Source organism: Nansenia antarctica, assembly GCF_963989245.1.
Source record: "Nansenia antarctica genome assembly, chromosome: 2".
NCBI classification, from domain to species: Eukaryota; Metazoa; Chordata; class Actinopteri; order Argentiniformes; family Microstomatidae; genus Nansenia; species Nansenia antarctica.
The window spans coordinates 27,852,428-27,865,081 of NC_137675.1; positions in this window are offsets into that span (position 1 = coordinate 27,852,428).

Below are 12,654 nucleotides of genomic sequence, written 5' to 3' on the forward strand. Positions count from 1 at the left end.
GCTATCATCTGCTGTCCATTCCCGTCGTTCCCTTTGATCTGCTGCTTCACTACCCTATGCGTAGTCTTTAATCTCTTCTTAACTGGTCGTCGTCTGTCAGTGTCATTCAGGTTCAGGCAGTCGTCTGGTCCCCTCCCACGCTGATCAAGGTCTGGGGAGTCGCCCTCAGCATCATCTGAAGCATGATGCAGGCACTCGTCAGCATCCCCAGTAGCACAGGTGTCCAGGCTTTGGACACTCCCAGGCTGGACCTCCAGACTGTCAACACTCTCTGCTTCGTTGGTTTCTGGTTCATTGGCATCTGGACAGCTTTCCACTGTCCCCTCGGCTTCAGGCATTGCCGGTAATGTCACTGGCTCTGGCAACACCACAGCATCTCCTCGTAGCTCCTCCTTCTCAGGTTCTCTGGGAACCTCGGCACCTGTTGGCACAACATCCTGCCTACTCTGTACATCCACCCCCCTGTCCACCACCCGTGGCCCAATTGGGGTAGGGATATGCCCAGACACCACTGGTGTACCCACTCTGATGTTGTTTCTCCAACAGACCCCACATTGACCTAAAGCATGGTCAATCTGTTCCATCAAATATGGACTCCAAAACCCATATTCCTTGTTGATCTTGCGTCTTACCTCCCCCCTTGCCACATGTGCTAATCCATGAGCTTCCTGTATTAACATGCCTAATAAATCTGAGGGTGCTACAACCAACCCCTCATGATTCCTCCACAGACCTGTGTCATCCTGACTTCTCCCCCTTGCTAGCCAAACGTTCTTGTCTAACGTAGTTGCTTTGCTCTGTAACATCAATAAATCCTCAAGTGTGACCATGCCCTGTAATTGCATTTCATGTGCGACCAGAAGACCTTTACCTGCCTTGTCTGCTCCTGTAATGGCTTTGGCTGCATCCTCTGCAGCCCTGTTACCTTGTGTGACATGTGATGAGTCAGACCTGTGTGTGGCACACTTCACTATGGCTAATTCCTTTGGCTTCATCATGGCCTGTAACAGCTTCATGATCTGTGCGTGGTGCTGTATAGGCGTACCATCAGTTCTCTTAAAACCCCGCCCCCTCCATACAGCTCCATTAAAATGACAAACATTATGTGCATAGGCAGAGTTGGTGTACACTGTCACTCTCCGTCCGGTTCCCAAGTTGCATGCTTCTGTGAGGGCAATCAACTCAGCCAACTGAGCTGAGCAAGGCTGAGGAACTGCCTCAGCCTGTTCCACAATAAACTCTGAATTCTGTGCTTTAACTAAGGAATACCCAGCGCACAAAGTTTCTCCTACCCGGTAACAAGACCCATCAACCCAATATTCTATATCAGCTCCCTTTAAAGGCAAAGCTTGTAGGTCTGTTCTATGCTTAATCACTCTGGCTGTCGATGGAATCTGAGCACCGGATGGCACCGTCACCTGACAGCCGTCAGGTGTGCATTTTACTGTACAGTTCAATTGGCATAGAGCATCTCTCCCTAGCAGCCCTGTTGGCGTGTGTTCTGACACAAGTATTGACAGAGTTGCTCTCTGTCCCTTGTACTCTAAGTCTACAAGCTCAGTTGTAGGAATCAGCTGTTTAATTCCCTCAAATCCGATTGTCTTCACATATTCTCCAGACATAGGAAGGTGCGTGGCGTCTTCAGGCTTCTTTGTCACCACCAGCTGGCACCTCCCACTCGGATCTTCCGGGCACCCCTATAGGCCAGCTGCTGGGCCTTCGTAGAGGTTCATCCCTCCTGGAGCAGGTGTAGCAGGGGGCCAATATCCTCCTCCTTGGCTCCCCCCTGCGCCCCCTTGGGGCCTGTTGTAGCAGGTACAGGCTAGATGTCCATTCTGGCCGCATTGGTAACATGGTCCTAGCATCTTCTTCCCTGCTGCTGTCCATCCCCCTTGTGGTGGTCCTTGGCCAGGCTGGTTGTATGGCTGGTATGGAACCACTTGCACCCCTGGTGGCCCCTGTGGGTATGGATACCCCCCTTGTGGCCCCTGTGGGTATGACTGGTAAGTAGCAGTCTGCACCCCAGGTGGCTGTTGCTGTGGAGCTAAAGCCTGCACTCCCTCTATGTTCCTCTTGCTTTCAGTCAATTGCACATGAGTCAATATTCTGAGTGACTCTTCGTCTTGTGTCTTCTGTATCTGAATATTCTTTCGATATAACTCTACTTGATGAGCTACGTGGTCTATATAAACAGCTTTGTTCATGTGTCGTAGCCCCACCACTTCTGCTAGCTTATCCTTAACTGGGGTAGGAAGACCTTGTTGTATTTTTTCCCTGATTATGGATTTTTCTAAGGGGTTATCTTCAGCGTCCTTCCCTGTCACACTTCTCCATTGAGAGTGCACACGGGCAACAAAACCCCTGGGATTCTCATCTCCCCCCAGTGGCTTCACAATGATATTGTCTGGGTGAATGTGAGTAGGGTAAGTCTCTCTGATTGCCTTCCACAGCCTGCCTCTGTTTGCTGCGAAGAGCTCTGGATCATAAACTGATGTATTGATATATCTATGAAGTCCTGCCTTCATCAATATTTCCTGCATTGTATCCAATCCTGCAATAAAAGCTAAGAGTCTTTTCAGGTCTCCCATCGCTGCTTGCGTTCCTGTCAGTCTCACGTCTACCTCTGTCGTCCACGCGTGTCCACCATCTTCCAGGACTGGGAGCTTTTCTATCACTTCAGACAGATCTGTATGATTCCAAGGATGATATTCCATCTTGTTACCCCGAATCAGCACTGGACAGTACTTTAATGTATTTGATGACATTTGATGACAATCTTCCTCTTCCTCCCTTTCTCGTTGCTCCTTCAGCCATCTGTGGTGTCTTCCTTCCTCTCTTTCCGCTTTCTCCCGGCGTCTTCTCCCACCTTTCTTTTCGGCTGTGGCTATAATCTTCCTGACCTGAGCGTTGTAGCCTCCATCTGCATTGTCGTCATCACTTGAGTCTTCACTGCCATCTTCGCTGTCATCTTCCTTGTCACTCCTGTCGTCCCCTTTTCCCCGTGGCTCCTTCTTCTTCTTCTTCTGGGAATGGTCCTCCAGTGCCTTAGCATATGGAGGGGGACTGGAGACTGGACACATGTTTGTGAATGGAATGTTCAATTTCTGTTCCAGTGTTCTGGCCAATTCATTTTTCTTTTCCGTTCCCATTTTTGCTGTTTTCTCATTCCAAGCTAATGCTATTTTCTGCTCCTCTACCTTAAATAGATCTAAAATAGCTAACTCTAACCTGCGTTTCTCTGATCTAATCTTTCCCTTTTTCTGGTTTGCTTTATAGGTTTTAATAAGTACCTCTAAAGTTGCAATAACTCGTAAGTCGAAGGTGCCCTCTTTCGGCCACGGCTGTTCAATGTCTGCCCAACGGCTATTCCATTTCGTTGACATTTTGCTAATTACCTTAACAAGAGGATTCATTTTTTCTACTATAGCCATAGGGGATAAAGTTGCCAAAATTCCACTATCCTCACTAATATCTTTTAACATCTTCGTTGAATTTGACCCCATCTTAAGCTGATTGATTTATACTGCTCAATATGCTGAAAATATTCTATAAGGTGTACTTTTCTTACAACCCACCTCCTTATTGCCTTGTTTGCTAAACAAATGCTAGTCCAATTTAACTGTATTAACTGTCCACACAGAACCCTACAACTCAGAATAACAGATTTGCCTCTTGTGTATGTCAGTGCAGTATTACCTTAAATCTACACTTTGTTCCTTCAGACCTCCCCTCTTCCCAGGGCGCAGTCTCAGGCTGGAACCCTTTCCGATGGAGGTTTACTGCCCTCCAACCCCTTCTTGGGTCAGAGTCAGTCTACCTCCACCCCTTCCGCTTCCCAGACGTCTCCTTTTCAGAGCTCTGATCACGGAAAGCACTGCTCGCTTACTAACGCATTCGGTTTCAGCTTACAGTGGCCTGACTGTACATTGAGCTGAGCGCAGCCACCATTTTCCTATGGCTTAAGGCTTTGCGACCCAACCGGCCGGTGACCCAGTCGATAGCGATCCCCAGTCAGTGTCTAAACACCAACCCTGTAGCGGTGATTGGCCGCCCAGTTGGGAACCGACGGTCTGATCCCTAGCCCACTTCGCTATGGGTCTAGAAACTTTGACCGTTTACACCAGCCTTGCCTGTTCACGGGTGTGACTTCCCCTCACATCCCGCTAGGTGTGGGCTGTCGCCCACGTACCACGCACTGCCCACACACCTAGATGCGACAGCTGTACCGACTAGACGGTACCACGGTAGTATGTTCATTCATACTTCATCAGACACGGGGGCCTTCAGTCCTCTCCCCAGCACTATATACAGTCTTTAACGTGCCCTCGGAACTTTGCAATTCCACCGCCGCCTGTTAGAGACTAGGTTCGGGGTGCCTAATCCCCTGCCTAATCTCTGTGTAAGTACTTTATACTTAAATGTTTTTCCTAATTGTTTATGAATATATGTCACTTAATTACTCATTCAATACTAATTACAGTTCTGGTCAACACAATTATTAAACAACAAAGGCTGGTCAACACCTAAGTATTCACTGATCTACAAAAACCCTTTTACTGCTCAACTATCAATACGAACTATTCTGCTATTCCTAATCAAAAGCTGTGGACCCTCTAACTAAAATAAAAGATGTAAATTACAAATATTAATTACAACCTGTAAATAAATCAACTGTTAAATGAAAGGAATGAATGATTAGTTATTAATTACAACCTGTAAAGAAATCGACTTGTTATTTGAAATGAATGAATGATTAGTTAGACTTAGTCATTGTACAATCGTATACTTCATTGATGCAAACCTGTGAAGTCATTCAGCTATTTATCAAAATATCAAAAAAGGAATGATTATCATTAGATTATCACAAAACAATTGATCAAAGTTTTGTGAAACAGATAATGAATGATCTGAATAATTAATTCAACCAATTAGTAATTAATTAAATTAATTAAAGTAATGTAATATAGAACAATCATTTACAAACATCAATCTATGAATGATCTCTACAGATCTCTCGTCAACATTCTATGCAAGCAGGCAGAGAGTCACAGAGCCGTTTTATTGGGGGTCATAAATATCTGTGCTGGAGGCACTGTTGTGACTTTGCTCAGGGAGAGCAGCCCTGTCTATGCTCACGCACAAGTTGCCTCATATGCTTTGAATCTAACCTAAAGTCACAATCTATTATTTTACTTTTAACAAACTATGCTTAACTTTCGTGATTCTGCGATCACAACCTTATCACAAAATGAAAAATGAAAGAAAGGGTTCGAAAGTGAGCTCCGCGCTCACTGCTGTGTGTGAAAATGAATTGAGTCTCCGTGTGTGTAAGGTTTGCGCATGCGCGCGTTCCCCGTGTAAACTCCTCTGTAACCGTACCTTTAAACTATTTAAAATACCCCGATGATCAATTCACTTTATCTCTATCTTTAAAATACTACAATCTATGTGAATGAATGTATCTTATCTTATGAGATGGGAAGTGAAACAATCACCCGCAGCCCCCCTTTTCTATTTGAAAATGGAGAGGAGAGAAAAAAGGTGGGGGCTGCTTTGCCTTTGTCCTCTGGGGGAAAACCGTCCCTGTGGGATTAAACTTTACACCATATATTTTGCTTTCACAAACAATAATGTTATTTTCCACGACACAACAATTTCAAGATTATCTTTCAATGCAATTTAACTATTAGTTACCAAACTAAATCTCATTCAAATACTTCAAATGTATATGCTTTTTCCACGGTCTCTTCCAAGAGATCCTAAAGGCCTCTTTGTGCCCGCGTGTCTGGGCGTGTCCTTTCTCACAGACAAAGACTGTGGCCACAGTTCTGAAGATTTGATTTCTTAATCTTTTACAATAATGCTCTTTCTTACAAAACAGACTTCACAGTCTACTTACACTTTATCAAATTAGGAATACTCATTCCATAAACACAATTTTACACACACACTCACGATATTTCATAATACCATACAAACAAATCACATACCTTACCATCAAACACTATATTTACAAAAAACGGGCTTCAAAGTCCGGCCCTCACCCACCCCAGCTTAAAGATTATGAAAGGTTTGTTTCTATTCCAACAAGATTAACTTTACACAAGATTCTTTTGACTATAACTTATCTGAGATCCACAGTCAACTTTGCACACACCAATCAACGGGGGAGGGGTCTCTGCAGAAACCTACCTTTGTTGAATTGAAGAGTTGCAAAATGACTGTGAAAAGATGGTTATATCTGACTCCTGGCTGGCTCGCCACTTATGTTGTATATTTTACCTTATTGGTTATGAATCAAAGAACAGTTATTGAGTTTAAGACGATTTATTTAAAGTACAAAAGTATACAGTTACCACAGCTGGATTTCTGGTCTGCTCTGCTCTGTGGGGCTGGGGGTGGTTAAAGAGGGCCCTCTGCTCTTGTCTTGCCCTTTTTGTTCCCCTTTTCTTATGCAAATATCTACCAGTGATCCTATCACAGCCACTACAGATGCTTGCCCCACCTTCCCTAGAGCTGGTCAAGGGGTGAGAAGGGGCAGTCACCTGTGATGTCACTATGGCCTACAATCATTCCAGGAAGTCATTCCTCAGCTGACCATAGAAGGACAGTCAGTGTCCTGAGCATGTGATCGTCATACAACCCCCATCTTCAGTAGCACAGGCCCACACCATGTGTGTTTTAAGTACAAATAAACTACATACGCATAACGCTGTGCACCATGATATCCTCTCAAGACCACATGAGCAATCTCCTGCAATCATTGAATTAGCTTCCACTTACCTCAAAGATCTTTAGTAGTGTTTTCATGTAGAGCCCACGGATGCCAAAAGACACCCCAAAGATGGCAGGCACAATGATGAAGACCAGCAGCAGAGTGAACCACAACGTAAAGGAGAGGCCCAAGAGAATGCACAGGAGGTTATCAAACGGGGAAAAGAACAGGCCCATCTTGAAGGTTGGGGGGGGGGGAATGTGTTCACGAAACAAGACGGCTGGCCAACAGCAAGAGGGAGTAGTGCCTCACTTGGTAGCCCAGTAGGGCATCAGTCTCCTCAGCCAAAACAGGGCCTTCATTAAGACGGTTGGGGGACCTGACAACTCCTCAAACATTCCAGTAAACCCATCTCTGTGGAGGTGAGCATCTTGTTGCTGCCTTCCCAGCTTTACCAATGTTTCAGTGACTGGTCCTTCCAAAGTTTAAGTCCATGTAGTAGTTTTTTGTGCTTCCTATCATTCAGTCAAATCATTGTGTAATATGGGTTATTTGTGGAAAAACATTAGTGAAAGTCAATAAGAGGCAACGCAACTCAGATCCCACGTTTTCAAACGAAAACACTGGTGCATCAACTGCCACAGTGTAAAGTGCGTTCGTAAATTTGCTCTGAGAGGTGACACTTCCAGGTGACACTTGAGCCAATGCAAATTTCAGATGTACAGATGCCGTGCTAATTAAGTGACATACTGATCATTTCTATGCATAACTGAATGCATTGGGGAGCTGTACCTAATTCGGGCAACCATTTAATTTTCAAAGCATGCCCAGCAGGGTGTGGAACAAGGAAAGGTTATTGTATGATGTTGTAATAATAATGCTGTTTCTGTTGTTGCAGAGGCAGATGACGTTGCGTCTCCTTTCGTGTGGGGCGTGTCCACACACCTGATCGATCAGAACACCACACAATACAATGTCTTATTCTCTTTCTCCTCCACAGGATGCATACTTCATAGGGTATTTATCATGTGAACTGTTCAAACTGGAGCAGTTGATTTAATGTCAAACCGGAGAACACCTTCCTTCTATCCTCCTTTACAGGGCTGAGAACACCTTCCTTCTATCCTAACAAACTGATCCTCCTTTACAGGCCCGAGTTGAGCACTACTAACAACCTTATCCCTGGACCCCGTGCTCCAAAGACCCTTCCCTGGAAAATGTGTAAGTAATATTTTACTGTCAGCCAGTTTGGTTACTGAAGCAAAATGTAAAGTGCTAAAAAATAAAAATATATGTTGCTGTACTTCTTTGATTTAAACCCTGTGCCCTTAAATATGCCCCCCCCCCCCCCCCCCCCCCCCCCGATAACTTTTGTAGGAGGACGAGCCGAGATGGTTCGACATTCAGCATAAAAGAAGAACTTCAAGCTAACAGACTGGCTTTTTTAGTGTTTTTGTGTGGGTTTTTTTGTTGGTTTTTGTATATTTTGTGACATTTACTTTTAGACGGTAATGCTTGTGCTGTGTTTTGGGGGGGCACCACCAGGAATGTTGCTGCTAATGTCTTCTGTCTCTGTATGTTTCATTAAACACATTTCAGTTGTACAATACAACGTTTCATTATCTGTATCAGAAATGTCTGCTTTGAGATCTCCATCTGCTGTCAAATAAGTTTGAGCTTTGTAGGGCTGAATAAAACAATAGATAGAGGGGGAAATCCCTTGTCGCTTTCTATTCCTCACACATGACTGTAGAGCGGGGACGTTCTGTCCTTGTGATGGCAAGGTATTGCAGCGTTTTTTGTTTTGATGAGCTCATATCAAGGTTGAGGCTCTGGGGTGTAGGAGGGGGAGAGCTCCTATGGCAGCTTGACCCAACAGACTAAGCTAATAAATTGATCAAATCAGCAGGATTAGTTGCTTGTCATGGTAAAATACAGCAATGCATCATGGAAAAAAGGTTAATATTCTTAACGTTGGTCTTTGAGATCAAGATTTCAAATATACATTATCAATGCACCTAGACATTTTATGTGGGAATTATTGTTTTTGCATTGAAGATGATGTGGACATTTTATTTTCATGTTTGGTTTTTTTGCAAACATGAATTTGTCCATGAAATGCACATTTTGGAAAGCAGTTTAGGATTTTGATCGGCTCCTGTCATGGAATTAATGTAATGTCACTAACTTCTAAGCATTCCAATGTTCTCAGGCTACTCTTAGTCACCTTAGGTGGATACAAGATAATTAAATAACATGCATACATTACCTACATTAATCATGACATCAGTGCTTCAAATAAAGGTATAGTAAATCTTCTAGATTGCAGTAGGCTGGATACTGTTGTGTTCTCAATTTATGATTGTAAAACTGAATAATGAATGTTAGATGTTATAAAATCCCCCCAAGAGTATTGCCATGCTCTCATACAAAACGGATTACCTAGCTTGAGGTTGATTATGATGCCCTTTAAACCAATATACTTTGAGTAAAGGCTTGAAGCTTATGATACATGACTTCTGAAAGTGTTTATAAATACAGAGTTTATAGAGTTTATAAATACATCATAACTACAAACTACATCAGCAAACTACAAACAGGCTGTTAAGTCTTGGTGGCTATAGTTGGATAGGTGGGGGATTGGGTGTTTTTATTGGGTTTTTATAAAAACTCAACACCATGTGTACAATCATTTCAAACATTCCATTCAACAACAACCAACATTACATTAAACTAAGTAAAGTGTTCAGTGTTCAGGTTCCAGTGTCGGGAGGAGGCAAGGGTAAAAAACCTGTTTCGTAGAGCGACTACTACCAGTTTGCCCAACAGTGCAAAGCCGCGGCCCCCACAACTCCCCCCGGGGGACCCCAGCCGCCCCACCACCGGTGCACCCGGCCCAGTCCACCAGGCTCAGACTACCGTAGCCCCGCACGAGGCTAGCCGGATCAGGTGCCCCAGCGACGGAGCAGACCAAGCATGCAGGCCGTCCGGGGGCCCCTGAGGAGAGGCCCAGGGAGCCCAGCGCACGGCAGGCAAGCAGGGGCGAAAAGCCTGTACACAGTGCATCCAGGAAAAACTCCCTGCATCTTCTCAGCTTGTTCCGGGCTGGGTGTTGGCGGGTAGGGGACTGGGCCTGGAGCTGGGGACCTGGAGTTGGGCAGGATCTCAGGCCTAGGGCCTGGAACTGGGGGTGGGGGCCCGGGACTGGGGGTTTGGGGTCACTGAGCTGGAACCTGGGGTTGGTGCTGGGGTGTTGTGATGGTGACAGCCGGGCTCTGCTCCTGGGTCTGGAAGCCTGGGTGGGTGTCAGAGCTGGATTTGACCGTTGTGCCTGAAAGGATAGAAGAGCGAGAGAAGGAAGGGGGTGCAGGGTTTGTGGAAATGTGCATTTTGGTGTCAGGCGGATGATCAGTACTTCCCTGTGACCCAGTGGTGTTGGTGCGGATGGTGCTGGCAGAGACGGCTGGTTTGGCTGGAGTCTGTGGGTTGTGTGTGGTGTTGTTCTGGTGAAGGTAGGCAGTGGGTAAGTTGGGGTGTATGTGTATGTGGTGTATGTGTATGTGGTGCTGGGTTGTATGTTGGTGATGCTGGGTGTATGGGTGTATGTGTATGGGTGTATGTGTATGTGGTGTTCTCGTGAGGTAGGCCCGGGGGGGGTGGGGGGGTTTGGGCAATGCGGCGCTAGTTCTGAGTTCGGGGTGGGTTATGGTTATTCTGCGGGGATTGGGGTCAAAAATATAGTATGGCATTGGAATCTCTAATTTGGTCTACTACCTTCCATTACATTTGGTAATGTACATAAAGCATACATCTGCTTTAGTTAACCCTCTGATTAGTGGTATAGCTTTCTATTATTTTTTTAAACTACTGAATGAATGAATGAATGAATGATGAATGAATGAATGGTCTTTATTGTCATTGATATAGTACAGGTACCATACAACGAAATTTGGGAGGGGGGGCTCCCCTGGTGCTAGGAAAAAAAAGAAAAAAAAGAAAAAAACTAAAAACAAGAAGGGAAAAGAGCTGGTTTCCATAAATAAAGGCTATGTACACTATCCACTATACTATACTATACAAATAAAACACTGTGCTGTACTCTATGCTATGCTATACATATCCTAACATTTCCTACCTCAATCTTCCAAACAGAGGAACAAGGACAGGGTCTCTTTCACTGCCTTTGATCTGTCCACTATCCCCGACCACTTCCTGTCTAGTGACAGCTGCCAAGATGCACGGAGGGGCTGTATAGCCCAGTTAGAGGCCTCAGCAGCCAACCAGTTTACTGTGGACTCGGTGTATGCTCAGTTTTGTGACATTGTAAAACATGAGATGCGAGAACAGATACCCCACAAGGACATTATTATCCAACCGGGTCGCACAAACAAAAAGAGGAGAACAAAAAAAGCCTGGTGGACAGATGAGCAATCCTCATTATGGAACTCCTTGAGCGTGGCAGAGAAGGAGTGGACATCCTGCCCCCCCGGACCAACCCCGCAGGCAGGAAGCCTGTCATCATCACCAGCCATTTCTTGCCCAAGCAACACGACACCAGCAGGAGGGAAGTCTACCACCCAGACTACCCTTCAGTACTGCAGGCCCTGGAGATAGAGGACCCAGTAGTGGCCAACTGCCTCATCGACCAGAGGAGCATAGAGACCGTCCTGCTGATCAAGAATAGAGCAGAGGCTCGCAAGGTGATGCAGAGCAGACAGCCTCCTAGGAACTGCAGTAAGGCCTTCTCGAAGTACGGAGATCAGATCTACAACAAACGCTTCTATTCCTCTGGTCAGACGAGGGCCTCCTACCTCAGCAGAGACGTCGAGGAAGAAATCAGGCACCTGAGGGGGGAAATAGAGAACCAGGTTGCCCACATAGATGGCTTCAAGCAGCAGATGAAGCGGGTGGATGAGGACGTCAGGCAGAACCAGGGACTCCTAAAGAGGGCCTGTGGGGAACATGGCGCGTTCTGGCCTGCAGAGGGAGCTAGACTGCCGTTGGAGGGGAATGATGGGCTGATTACGGACAGGTGTCAGTGATCAGACTCATTGTCCCACTGGTCTATTTAACCTGTGTGTGTTTGTTCCCTCGGGAGATGAGTAGGGCAGGAAGTACCTGCCGCACGGAGACACTGGGAGACCGAGAGAGAGAGAGCCTTGGCGAGGACGCACGAGACCCCGAAAGGGGGTGAGGTGCAGGGAGCCGGGCGGACGGAGCGGGTCCCGAAAGGGAGGAATACCGGGGCGAGAGCGAGGGCTCTGCCAGGAGCGGAATAGCGGGGCGAGAGCGAGGGCTCTGCCAGGAGCGGACGGAGCGGGTCCCGAAAGGGAGGAATAGCGGGGCGAGAGCGAGGCTCTGCCAGGAGCGGAATAGCGGGGCGAGAGCGAGGGCTCTGCCAGGAGCGGACGGAGCGGGTCCCGAAAGGGGGTGAGGTGCAGGTGCGAGTGCAGCTAGTCGGGGGTGTGGAGATCGTCGTTACTGCAGCAGCATGTCGGGCAGAGCAGAACAGCCAAACTCTCTGGTCTGTGACATCTGTGGCGAAGCCTACAACCTACCTGAGGACGAGGCCGTTGGGAACCTGCCACGTGCCCTCCTGTGTGGCCACATCTTCTGCACGGGCTGTCTTCACTCCCTGGAGGTGGACAACGTCATCCCGTGTCCAGAATGCAAGGTGGAGTCTCCTCTCTCAGAGGGAGGGGTGGAGGAGCTGCAGATGGACATTCGTTATGGGGGGAAAAGTATAGTGTCAAGGCGGCGGTTAGTCCGAGCCTCATGCACCCCCTAATTTTGGGTTTAGATTGGGCTGGGTTTCCGCAGGTATTAGGGGAAACCACGGGGGTGCGTGCACGACCGACAGGGAAATGTGAGGCGTGCGCAGTGCTCTGCGCTGATGCGAGGGCGTCCGACGCTGCCGAGGAGCCGGAGGAGGCGGTGGG